The 14,353-nt window shown below is 35.4% G+C and overlaps 1 long non-coding RNA gene across 1 annotated transcript in view; it reads left to right on the top strand.

Annotated features, from left to right (window-relative positions):
* The window catches only part of LOC105481514 (uncharacterized), a 168,912-nt gene extending 156,631 nt beyond the window's left edge, over positions 1 to 12,281 (top strand). The window contains exon 13 of the long non-coding RNA XR_011613506.1: positions 11,633 to 12,281. This is a non-coding gene — a long non-coding RNA (uncharacterized lncRNA). The remainder of the gene's footprint in view (positions 1 to 11,632) is intronic.
* Positions 12,282 to 14,353: the final 2,072 nt, after the last annotated feature.

Here is a 14,353-nt window from a genome sequence, read left to right as displayed (position 1 = left end):
CTATTTTGAGCAGGAAAAACAAGAGTAGGCAATGTAAATATTTATCAATGAGGTAAATCATTAAGTAAAATGCAGCCATTAAAATAATATAGTTTTAATCTTTTTGTTATTACATGTGGCATACTTACAGAAAAGTCCACAAAGACTGAAGGTACAACTTAATGATTTATTGTAAAGACAATACTCATGTTTCCACTATGCAGATCAAGAAATGGACCAACACCCCAGAAGTCCCCCACCTTTCTGATCAGAGCTTCTTCTGAACTTGTTATCATTAGTTCCTTGCCTTCTGACTATGGATGCAATCTTAAACAAGGTAGCTTTATTTTTTCTTGTTTTTGAGCCCTATGTAAATGAAATCCAATCTGCATGTATTCTATTGTGTCTGGCTGTTTTTAATTACTATTTATTTGTCCATTCCACTGTTGATTCAATTTGGGAAATATGCAAGTTTTGAACTATTAAAAACAAAACAATGCCACTGTGAATATTCACAAACTTCTGTCCTGGTGCACTTGAGCACACAGTTTTGTATCTGTATTGCTATCTATTGCTATGCCATTACTTGGTCATAGCTATATCTTCAACTAGACTACATGCTGACAATCTATTTTTCAAAGCAGCTGTATCAGTTTATTCTCCTACCAGCAGGATTGTAAAGTTCCTATAGCTCAAATCTCTTGCCAAATCTGTGTACTGTTATTAAGGGTCTATTTAAGTCTTTTGGTTTCTTGGGCTGGTTTCTTTTTCTTTATTAATCTGCGGGTGTTCTTTACACATTCTTAAGGCAAGTCGTTTTGGCTCTATGTATTGAAACATCTTCCAGATGTGATTTGCCTTTCCTCTCTCTTAACAGTGACTTTTGATTAATCAAAATGGATCATTTCGATGTAGTATATTTATCAGTTTTTTTCATTTCTCTTATGTTAAAAACCATTTTCCTCCTATATTATTAGGAAAAAATGTTACTTATATTGTCTTCTAAAATATCTATATTTTTCTTCAATTTACAACTATGCTCCAACTTAAATTAATTTTTAAGGATACTGAGAGGTAGGAATTCCAAGTCATTTTTTCCCATGTAGATACCCACCTGTCCAATGGCCTCCACTAAAAAGATAACCACTTTCTTACCCTCTAGAGTGCCACTTTTATAAAATGTGTTTTCAGATTTTCTATTTTGCATCATTAGTTTGTCTATCCAAATCTTGATGCTAATAATATCCTTAACTCTATTAATTCTATAAAATGCTATCCAACCCTAACCCAATTATGAAACCTAGTCCTAACCCTAACTTTAATCCTAATCCCAACGTGAATTCTCACCATTAACCTAATAATCATTCTAGTACTATCCTTAACACTAAAACTAACACTACTCTTAAAACAAGCAAAATGATAACTGCAGTCTTAAATCTACCCTAACCCGAATTAGATGTATTCTAAATACAAACCCTACATCTAAAGCTAAGCTCAACCTAAAGATAATGGTAGACCCAATTCCTTACTTCCAGTCTAAACCTAACAGTTACCTTAACTCTATACATAACTATGAAACTAACTCCAACTTTTTGAAATTATTGAAACTTTATAGTCCTGTATAAGGTCAATTTTTATAAATTTTCCATGAGATTGAAACAAATGTATATTTTGCAATTGTTGGGTGTTCCACATACGGCTATTGGGTCAAAATTTTGAAATATATTGTTCAAATCTTCTCACTAATAATATGATTAAATAATAATTGTATTGTTCAATTTTTTTATCCTTGTCTAGTTTTTCTACCTGAGAAAGATGTGTTAAAATGTATGATTTTAGCTCTGAAGTATCCACTTTACTTATCCTATGTTGAGTAAAAATTTGCTATTTGACCCTCTGAAATTTTCAGTGTGTGTTTGTGTGTGTGTGTGTGTGTGTGTGTGTGTGTTTTGGAGGAAGGAGAAATAAAGCTGAGGATGGAAGAGCTGCTTATTCTTTCAGAACTGTCAGTCCCCATGTGAACAAGCGTGGCCTAATCAAATGAATGATGAGACCATGTGGGGACAAAGCAGAGGCTATCCATGACCAGCCAGCCCCCAGCCAGACACCAAACAGGGAGCAAGCCCAATCAATATCAGCAGAATTGTTTTCCTAGCCCATGGCTGACTACACATGCAGGAGGAAACCCAGGTGAGGTCATCCCAGATTGACAATCCACTGAATTACGAGCAATGATAAATGTTTGTTGCCTTTAGCCATAGGATTTTGCGATGGTTTGTGATGCAGTATTGGCTAACTGGTACAATAATACTATCACAATGAACTTTTGTGGTCTTTTGAAATAGAACTCACAATTCAATGGATGCATAGTGTCTTAGTCAGTTCAGGCCTCTAGAGCAGAATACCAGAGACTGGATGGCTTAAACAACAAGCATTTATTTTCACGACAGTTCTGGAGCCTAGAAATCTAAGATCTGGGAACCGTTATGGTCAGGTTCTTGGTAAGGGCCCCTTCTGGTTCACAGAAAACCATCTTCTCCTTGTATCTTCACATGGCAGAGAGAGTGAGCAAGACAGAGAGAAAGAGAAAGAAAGAGAGAGATCTCCTGCCTATTCTTTTAAAGGCACTAATTTTATCATAAAGGCTCCCAAGGGCTCCATCTTTAAATTCCATCACACTGGGAATTATGGTTTCAACAATGATTTGAGGGGACACAAACATTCAGTTTATAGCAGGTAGGTTCCTCATGAATATACTTACATTTGCAAATCTCCCTGCCTCACAACACGTGCATCAATGACTTGACTTTCACCTCTCTCACTCTGAAAATTTAAGGCCATTCAACTATCCACTTCAGAAAACAGTCATCCAGTTAGTTCCGTCATGGTTACTATGCCACCAAATGCTATTCCAAGTCCTAACTTAGAAATTCCCACTTCACGGTGTAAGAATTGAAGGTTATTTTCCACAGACCTCAAAATCCTTGGAGAACTTAGTTTTAAATTTCAGGTTTCACCTGTGTCATATTCTAACGTTGCATGTGTTTTTTGGTGACTAATTTCTCGCTTTTAAACTAATGAAAGACTCCAACAAATCAGGAGCCATATGCCTTATTGAGTGGTAGTAACATTTTAAAATATGTTAATAAAAAATACGAAGAAAAAGAAGAAAAAAGAAACTCAGTTAAATACTTAATGTCACTTCTAACAATTGTTTCCATTTCTTGGAAAAACTCCTAGTAAAATAAATGAAGCAAACATTTTCATCATAAATGCATTTATTATTTCCACATGGCATGCGTATGTAAAGTATGTGCAATTATGTTTGCTTTCAAATTAGAAATGCTTTAAATCTCACACAAGGAGTCATTTCTCTTTCATCAGGGGGCCCTGCCAGCCAAGATTTTCTCACGGAAACTAGAGAGACCCAAAGCAGCCCTACAACTGTGCTCCTTGGAGAATTAGGGTCATATCTTTGGTACTTTCATAGTTTCTTCTATTTTTTTAAACCATGAAGGAATGTGTCTGTATCTGATTCAGTGGATTTCCATATCCACTCGCGTCCACCTTACTTTCTATCTTCCAAGTTGCCTTAGTCCTTCAAGGGTATTTCTCTTTCCCCAGTATGTCTACCTATGGAGAACCTATTTGTGCCAGGTTCCTTTAGACACAGCATCGATGGTCTTGCCAGAATAAATGGCATTACCTCATGCCCTTGCCTCTGAGTAAACAGAGAGATGGATCACCACTCTGAGGAAGTAGGCTAAGGACCATCACTCCACAGCTACACTTGAATTCAGGAGCACACTGGCTTCGAGTTCCAGAGCTTGTCATTTGGACCCTTGTGACCTTGGAGTTCTTCAAGTGGATTTTCCTATTTTTCAAAGAAGGGTAATGCCTGCATGGCAAGATTGTTCTGAGAATCAAAAATCATATTTTTAACTGATGTAGAAATTAATAAAATATGATTATTTTTAATTAGTAATAGTTTTGTTGATGTAGGAAGACTTATTTTATATGTCTTTTACCAAAAAGAACTATGTTTCCTGGGCTACACTTTGAAATCTGTGACTTTGCTAAGTTGGCTAACACTCCAGCTGGAGAATGGAAGTGTATTCTAGAGGTGACTGGCAATACACCTGGGGTTCTGGACAAATTTTACCATTCTAGAAACCCTCTTTTTCATGCCTTCACTAAGCTCCTCACCAGTGGTATCTGCCCTTCAATCCACTATTCTTCCACCTTCTATTCATTCTGTAGTTGCGTGCCTCCACTGAGCCCCTGAACTTGCAAAATTATGATGTAATCCACATCTCCAAGTCCAATGGATGGGTTTTATTTTCTGACCTAAGTTTTCCTATTTGACAGTTGGTCATTATTTTTGAAACCATTTTTAGGCATAGGGTTCAGTGGGACTAAGTACATTCACATTATTATGCAACCATGACCAACATCCATATCCAGAATTTTTTTCACTTCACAAAACTGAAGCACTGTACCCGTTAAACAGTAACTCCTTACTCACCCTTCCCCTAAGCTCCTGGCAACCACCATTCTTCTTTCTGTCTCCATAAATTTGACTATCCTAGGTACCCTATAAGTAGAATCATGCAACATTTGTCTTTTTGCAACTGTCTTATGTAACTAATGATAATGTCTTCAAAATTCATCCATGCTGTAGCATGTGTCAGAATTTCCTTTCTTTTAAAGGTTGATTAATATCTTAAACTATTTCTATTTTGTTCCTTGTGCATTTGATGTCATATCCAAGAAATCATTGCTGAAATCAATATCATAAAGTTTTCCCTATGTTTTCTTCTCAGAGATTTACAATTTGAGGGAGGGTTTATTTCTTAAGTCTTTATTCCATTTTATTGTTTGATATGCCTGTCTTAATGTCAATGCCACACTTTTTTGATTACTGTAATTTTATAGTAAGCTTTGAAATCAAGAGGAATTAGACTTCCAACCTTGCTGGGGTTTTTTTGTTTTGTTTTTTTTGTTGTTGTTGTTGTTGTTTTAAAATTATTTGGCTCTTTGGGATCTCTTGAAGTCCCATAAATATTTTAGGCTAATTTTTTCCATTCTGCAAAATGTGTCATTGGAATTTTCATAGTGATTGCATTGAATTTGTGGATCACTTTGAGTAGTATTGTCATCTTACCAAGATTAAGTCTTCCAAGCCATGTCCATTTGATGTCTGTCCATATATTGGTGTCTTTAACTTCTTTCAACCAACATTTTATAGTTTCCTGTATATACATCTTTTTCTTCCTTAGATAAGTTTATTCTAAAAACTAATTTTTGTTCTATTATAAATAAAATTGTTTTCTTAATATTTTTCAGATTGTTTGTGTATAAAAACACAAATAACTTTTGTGTGTTGATTATGTACCCTGCAACCTTGCTGAATTATTTTGTTAGTTCTAACATTGTTGTGTGTGAAATTTTCAGAGTTTTCTACATTAAATATTTTGTTATCTAAAGATCATTCTAATTCTTTCTTTCCTATTTGGATTCCTTTTATTTCTTTTTCTTGTGTAATAGCTCTATGACTTTCAGTACTATGTTCAATAGAAGAGGTGAAAGCAGATATCCTTCTCTCATTCCTGATCTTAAAGGAAAAGCTTTCAGTCTTTCATCTGTGGGCTTTTCACGGAGATAGCTTTTTAAAAATACCTAGTTTATTGCAATTTTTTTTAATCATGAAAAGGCGTTGAATTTTGTCAAATGCTTTTTCTGCATCAACTGAGGTGGTCGTGTGTGTGCATGTTTGTTTTCTCTTCCTTCTGTTAATGTTGTGTGTTACATTCATTGATTTTCACATGTTGAGCCACCCTTGCATTCCAGAGATAAATTCTACTTTGTCATAATGTATAATCCTTTTAATAGGTTGTAGAATTCTGTCTGATAGTATTTTATTGAAAAATTTTCTATCACTATTCTTCAGAATTATTGGCTTGTGTTGGTCTTTACTTGTACTGTCTTTGTCTGGCTTTAATATGATAATACTGACTTCATAGAATTAATTAAGAAATATTCTCGGCCGGGCGCAGTGGCTCAAGCCTGTAATCCCAGCACTTTGGGAGGCCGAGACGGGCGGATCATGAGGTCAGGAGATCGAGACCATCCTGGCTAACACGGTGAAACCCCGTCTCTACTAAAAATACAAGAAAATTAGCCGGGCGAGGTGGCGGGCACCTGTAGTCCCAGCTACTCGGGAGGCTGAGGCAGGAGAATGGCGTGAACCCGGGAGAGCGGAGCTTGCAGTGAGCCGAGATCACGCCACTGCACTCCAGCCTGGGGCACAGAGCAAGACTCCGCGTCAAAAAAAAAAAAAAAAAAAAAAAAGAAATATTCTCTCCACTTCACATTTTTAGAAGAGGTTTAGAAGCATTGGTGTTAATTCTTCTTTAAATGATTGTTACAATTTACAAGTGAAGCCATCTGGTGCTTGGCTTTTCTTTGTTGCAAAGGTTTGATTACTGATTCAATCTCCTTACTAGTTGTAGGTCTGCAAAGATTTTCTGTTTTGTCATGGTTCAGACTGGTAGGTTGTTTTTCTTGAAATTTGTCTTATATATTTTTGTACCTCTATTATTCCTTGTCTTATTGCCCTCTTTTATGTTTAGTATTTTTTTATAGTGACATATTTTGATTCCCTTCTCATTTCCATTTGCATATTCTATAGATATTTTATTTATGGTTACTTAAGTAATTACATACATCCTAAAGTTATAACAATCTATTTTAAACTGATAGAAATGTAGCTTCAATTGCATACAAAGCTCCAATCCTGTGTAGCTTCACCTTTACACTTCATAATATTGAGATCACAACTTATATTTTTATATATTGTGTATTCTTTAACTTATACAATTATTTTTATGCTTTGCCTTTTAAATCCTACAAAAGAATTAAAAAGCCAAGTACAAATCACGGCAATAATACTAGCTTTTATATTTGTTTATGTGTTTACTATTACTGGAAAACTTTACATTTTTTTATGACTTTGAATTATTATCTAACATTCATTTATTTCAAATTGAAGAAATCCTTTCTGTTTGAGACACAACAGAAGTTAAGAAACTTATACAATGTTGAATACCTCATAAGTATCAGAGACAGTATTTGATGCCTTCCTTTTACCTCAATGAACATACTTCTGTGAGTTCACATAGCCTACTATTTTATACCTTTCTGCCTATGCTCAAATCTAGATTCCCCGCTTTCATATTTACTTGCCAGATCAACATTTATTTTTTATTCAATACATGGAACCTGGAAAAACATTACTAGTAAGGACAGTAGTAGTAATAATAGTAACAATGGAAATAATTTTAAACAATGATAATGGTTAATGATTGTCAGATATGCGTGACACATGCTTCTAAGTACTTCAATGGCACATTTGCTAATTCTAAATATATATTCCTCTTACAGCAAGCTCATTATTCTTAAAAATATCTTCTCTAAATCTTATTGATATTGCATTAAAATATATGATGCAATAGGCTTCCAAATGTGAAAACATTATGAAACATTAAAAAGTATCTTATATATCGTTCTTGAATTTAGATTACAAACTCCTTGTGAGTGGAAATTATCTTAATCATCTTGTGTTTCCATTAGTGCCTTATATGTATTTTAATAAAAAAAATTGTCTTTGCGTCTCATTGAATAAATAGAGATAATGAGACATGAAAGTGTAATGTCCAAAAAGTTAGGTCTTTTCTAGTCACATAGTATTATTTCCTTAAAATTGTCAGCAAAGATGTTTAGAAGCAATTTTCAGCTTTTAAATGATAAAATACCAGTTAATCTTCTCAAAGAGAGAAAAATAAATCTATGAAATGGAGTTTATGAAAAATAGTATTGCAAGCTGAAATGAGCATCAGATTGGCTGTTCTCATCTGAAAATCACTGTATTGGATACCTATTATCCAGATTCCTTTAAAATCTAAAATACAATGATGATGATGATCAAGATGATAAGGAGAGTGATAAAAACAATAAAAAATACCTTGATTATTATGGCCAAGTCCATCATATAAGATATATCTTACTTTCAGCAGCTTTCTATTCTGATATTTTTCTCACTTATTATTGGGAAAAATGTAACTTTTGTCCACTATTGCAGAGTTAAGAAAGGAAGATATTTGCCAGCCAAAGTATTTTAGCAAGTTTAACGTTTAGAAACCTAAGACTGGTAGATTGTAAGTCAAATAAAAGCTTAAAAATTGTTCAATTGTTAGGTCCATCATATCTAGGGATGTTGCTCAAGTCCATGACTTTCAAGTCACACTTGACCCTCTCTTTTTTATAACTTGTATCCAATCAATCAAGGAACCCTATGGATTTTATCTTAAAAATAGACTTAAAATCTAACCACTTTTCACCACTGCCACCGGTACCACTCTGGTTCAAGCCTCAATATTCTCTCATCCAGGGTTCTTTTTTAAAGAAATAGTTTCATTGAAGTGTAATTAATATATACTATGCTGCATATATTTAATTTATACAATTTGATGAGTTTGAACATATGCAGAAACCCATGAAACCATCACTACAGTCAAAGTAATAAACATATCCATCACCTCCAAAAGCTTTCCCTGCTTCCATGTGTGTATGCTGGGGGCTGGGTGGGAGAGGAGGGCATTGGTAAGAACACTTGAGATCTACACTCTTAAATTTTTCAGTGTACCATACTGTATTATTAACTATAGGCACTATGTGGTTCAGTAGATCTCTAAATTTTCATCTTGTATTACTGAAGCTTTATAACCATTGAACAACTCCCTATTTCTCCCTTCCCCCCAGCCCCAGGCAGTCACTATTCTATTCTGTTTCTATGAGTTCGACTATTTTAGATAGCTCATCTGAGTGGGATCCTGCAGTATTCGTCCTTCTGTGACAGGCTTATTTTACTTAGCATAATGTCTTCCAGGTCCATGCATGTTGCTACATATAGTAGTATTTCCTTTTTTTTTTTTTGTAAGCTGAATAACATTCGTGTGTGTGTGTGTATTTCTTTCCATTCATCTACTCATATACATTTATATATTGGTTTTTATGAATAATACTGCAATGAACCTGGGAGTACAGATATCTCTTCAAGATCCTAATTTCAATTACTTTGGATAAATACCCAGAAGTGAGTGGAATTGATAGATCATATGGTAGTTCTATTTTTAACTTTTTGAGGAACCTCCCTCCTGACTTCTATAATGCTGTACTGATTTACATGCCTATCAACAGTATACAAGAGTTCTGATTTCTCTGCATCAGTGCCAACACTCGTTATCTTTTTTTTTTTTTAATAATAACCACACTAACATATGTGAGGTGCTATCTCATTTTAGTTTGGATTTGCATTTCCCTGGTGATTAGTGATGTTTATCACAGCACAATTCACTATTGCAAAAATATGGAACCCACCCAGATATCCATCAATCAATGAGTGGATAAAGAAATTGTGATTGTATATACATATATATGTGTGTGTGTGTATACATACATACATATACACACATATATATATACCATGGAATACTATTCAGCCATAAAAAGGAGCAAAATAATGGAATTTGCAGCAAATAGATGGAATTCAAGACCATTATTCTAAGTGAAGTGACTAGGAAATGGAAAATCAAACATCATATGTTCTCAGTCATAAGGGAGAGTTAAACTGTGAGGATGCAAAGGCATAAGAATGATACGATGGACCTTGGGGACTTGGGGAAAGGATGGGAGGAGGGCAAGGGATAAAAGACTACAAATTGGGTACAGTGTATACTGTACACCGTGAGATTTTGGTGAACCTGTCACCAAAATCTCACAAATCTCCACTAAAGAACCTACTTAACTCATGTAACCAAACACCACCTGTTCCCCAAAAAAACTTATGAAAAAAAAAAGGAAACGACCCACCCAAAAAAAAAGCATAAAATAAAAAGACTCTGAACAGCCAAACTAATCTCGGACAAGAAAAATAAAGCCAGATGCCTCACACTTTCAAATTTCAAAATGTATTACAAAATTACAGTAATTAAAACAGTATAGTACTGGCATAAAGACAGACATACAGACCAATTAAATGAAATAGAAAGCCCAGAAATAAACCCACGTTAATATGGTCAACTGATCTTCAACAAGGTTGCCAAACATACACAACGAGGAAAGGATAGTCTCTTTAACAAATGGTGCTGGGAAAACTGGATGTTCACAAGCAAAAGAATAAAACTTAGACCCTTATACTTTACAGAAAATCAGCTCAAAATGGATTAAAGACTTAAATGTAAGACTTGTAATTCTAAAACTCCTAGAAAAAAAATGTAGGGGAAAATCTTCTTAGTATTGGTCTTGGCAATGATTTCTTTGATATGGCATCAAAAGCACAGGCAACGAAAGCAAAAATAGACAAGTGGGACAACAGTAAACTAAAAAGCTTCTGCACAACAAAGGAAACAATCAACAGAGTGAAAAAGCAACTATGGAAAAGAACTGCAAAAAGAACTGCAAACCATGTATGTGAGAAGAGCTTAATATCCAAAATATATAAGGAACTACTACAGCTCATTGAAAAAGACACAAGTAACCAAAATGAACAAAGGACTTGAACAGATATTTCTTCAAAGAAGATACACAATTGACCACCAGGTTTATGCAAAAGTATTCTCTCATTTAGGTTTCTAAGACAACCTTTTGAGTGAGTGAATTGCTTCCATTTTTATCTACTCTCATCAAAATGGCCTAAGTGGTTCTTGTAGGTCATCAGTCAAATGATGTCACTGTCTGTTCAAAACCTTCCAGTGGATTCATGTTCCAGTTGGAGCAAAAATGAAAGGCCTTCACTTCTTCTGCCTACTCTCCTCCTATAATTATTCCTCTGAACACTTCTCTTATTCGTCTCCTTCTCGCCCTTTCTATTCCTGTCGCACTGGCCTCTTTTCTGTCCTTGAAAAAAGTAAACATGTCCCCTGACATAGTTTGTAGGCACTGGCTGTTTATTTAGCTAGCAATGTTTTCTCCAGATATCTACACAGCTAAAGTATAGCCCATTTGACCCAATCCCCATCAAATGTTACTCTGGGAAGAGACTAGCTTGGTGTTTTCCACCAAAGCATTGCCAGTTGCTCAAATTGGCAGTCAGGCTGATCTACCTTGTGTGGCAACCTATGAGGTATTGGGAGGAACTAGAAGCCAACATTTTGAGAAGAGCTCTATGAAAATACTCCCTGGAATGTAATATTCTCAGTGTGCCTATAAAAATTTGTTCTGGCATTGGTCAGCTAGAAGGAAGCACAGCTACCCTTCTTTCCAGGTAATTGTCGTCTTTGGCCAAAGTCTGAGAAAAAGAAATGCCAAACATAAATACTTTCTTGCCAATTATACATATCTAAAAAAAAGGAGAAGACAAAAACAATGTCTGGGGTTATTGCAGCTGTTGCATAATTTAGTTTTTCTATAGGGCTATAGCTCAGGGCTGTGTGTCTCACTAATTCTGTTTTTTTGTTTGTTTGTTTACTGATGGATGGATGTGGCAGTTGATGTGGAAAGCTGCAGACAAGTCTTCACAACTACGACTTCTTAGACATTTGCTTTGCTGAAGACTGGACACCTTTGCTAATAGAAGCAATTTTTTTTTCCTTAGCAGGAACCTTGAAACAGTAAGGCATTCAGCTTCATATATCAGAGGAGAAATAAAGTTCAAGAGGGCCAGCATTCTACCTTCAGGCAAGAAGATTTTATTCCCATTTGGCAGATGGAATACCTGAGGTCCAGGAAAGTTAAATATCTTGGTTAAAATCTCCAGTCATGTAAATGGCGGAAGTTTTTTTTTTTTTTTTAAATTCAGTACTATCACATATAACATACTACATGGCTTGTATCATCAGTCAGGCTAGCCCCAAATTTCAATGTTTTACATCAGTAAAGGTTTTCTATTTGTAGCCCATTCGACCTCATCCGGAGCTGTGCGTTTGTTTTAGATGTTTTTATTCACAGGTGCAGACTGATTGAGATACATCTATTACTGGTTCCACTGCAGAAGAATAAAGAAATTATGAAAAGGTATATGTTGGTTCCCAAGCCTTTGTTAGGAAATTACACATATCACTGCTGCCCATTTCATGGCCAAAGCAACATGCATGACCAAGCCTGATATCATAGGGTGGGGAAAGGATAATTCATCCCACAGAGGAGAAGCACATTGTGAAGAATAACATAATCTCCCAACTTGCCCTTTAAAGTGGGGTCTATGGGGTCTATAGACCAAGAAATCAATATCGCCTGGGAGCTTAAATGCATATTCTGAGAACTCGCCACTTACCTGATAATCAGATAATGCATTTTAGCAAGATATCCAGGTGATTTATATGCCATTAGACTAGAGAAACACCGGTTTAATATACTGTTCAAATGTTACTGTTACATATTCAAAAACATTGGTGTTTTTAGTTTTGCTAATTTCTCATTCTACTTCTCTTTCCAGCATGAACTTACAGGAAGGGTGAATGCAGAACTGGATCCCCAGCCTAGTCTATATATTTACCTTGAACCCTTAATTTAAAATTTCATACACACTATAAAACCCCACACTTTACAGATGTTGTGAAGTATGCTTAGGGTGGATTTTTACTACAGAAATTTTGCTAAGATTCTGTTTATTTCAGCAAAAATGTGCAGACTCCAAAACGATAACTGCTTTACAACTGATGCTCTGCAAAGGAAAGATAATAGGGCATTCTGAGTTGCAGAGTTCCAAGCCTTGTGCTTTGTTATTTTGTTACTCTTGAATCATTGGTAAAAGCAGAGGCCAGATTTACAGCTCTGAGAGAGTCTCTGAAAATACACATATGGATATTGGCAGAAACTCTTGAGTGAAAAAGACATACCTTATTGGGGGAAAGGTCCTGAAGACGAGAAAGAATTATTGTAAACACTTATTTCTAATATTTGTTTTATCACCTAGAGGAAAACTAATAGTCTCCTGAGTACTCAGAAGGCCCATCAGCCCTTCAATTTATGGTGAAGAGGCTCCAAGCAAAGAAGATAGAGCATCAGTTTGGTGTCCAGAACAGAGGAGGTCCAGCCTTCAAACTTTGGCCAGCCATTTAACCTTTAACAAAAAATTCACTTTTCTGGGCTCAGAAGCATAAAAACTTTCCTGTTCCAATTGGTTCTGTTACCTTCAGAATACAAACTTTGGATGAATTTCAAAAAAAATTCCTTATTTTCTATCAGTTTTATCAATTGGCTTCTGCTAAAGATTTCCTTCACACAAAATATTCTACAGCTGGACAAAAACAAGACCTCCATGTTCTCACGTTAATAGTCTAAGAATCCGTGATTTTCCATCAGCATGAAGGCTCACATTGTGGTAATGGCGAAGATGATGTTCTCATCCGCCGGATGTAGTGGGAGAAAATAGAAGTCAGCTTAACAATTAAGAGTATTATTTATCTCCAAAAAGTATGCAGAACCACTTTTTCCAAATATTCAGCTTCTACATAGGGTAAGAACAGCAGGAGAAATAAAGCAATTCTATAAATAACATCAATAGTCGTCCAAGTATGGGTTCAGACTGAGTCTTGGCTCTGCTGTTTACTAGCTAGTGACTCTAGCTAATCCCATTATATTTTTATTTTGAGTTTTATTTCTTATACAATGCAAATATAATAGTTCTTAACTTATAAGGCTGTTGTGAGGAAAAAGCAGGGTACTGCATGTATATTACTTAACAAAGTTTCTGGCCCATAATATGCACTCAATGCGTGTTATTGTAATTATTATTTTAACTGCTACTAATAAAATTATAATCTTGCTAGCATTGTGGTTACTATATGCTATGGACTGAATTGTGTTCCTTCTCCCCCAACTGAAAGATATGTGACTTTATTTAGAAATAGGCTTATTGTAGATGCAATTCATAAAGATTGGTCCTACCCGAGTAGGGTGAGTTCCTAATCCAGCGAGTGGTTATTCTTATGAGAAGACAGCTATGTGAAGACATGGAGACACACAGAAAGATTGCCATGTGACCAAAAGCAGAGACCGAAGTTATGCAGCTACAAGTCAAGGAATGTCAAAGATTTCTAGCAAATTGCTACAAGATAGCAGGAGGCAAGGAGGGATTCCCCTACTGGTTTCAGAGGGATCATGGTCCTGGTGACACCGTGATTTTAGACTTCTAGCCTCCAGAATTGTGAAAGAATAAATTTCTGACGTTTCATGATACCTAGTTTGTGGTACTTTAAGAAACTAATACTCTGTGTTTATGTATTCATCATCAGCTTTCTATGCAAAATATAAACTTGATGTTTTCAGTCAGAAGACCTCAGTTTTGTTCTTGGTTGCTCAGACTCACTGGTTA

This window comes from Macaca nemestrina, chromosome 15 (genome assembly GCF_043159975.1).
Source record: "Macaca nemestrina isolate mMacNem1 chromosome 15, mMacNem.hap1, whole genome shotgun sequence".
NCBI lineage: Eukaryota > Metazoa > Chordata > Mammalia > Primates > Cercopithecidae > Macaca > Macaca nemestrina.
This window is presented reverse-complemented; position numbering and strand designations above follow the sequence as displayed.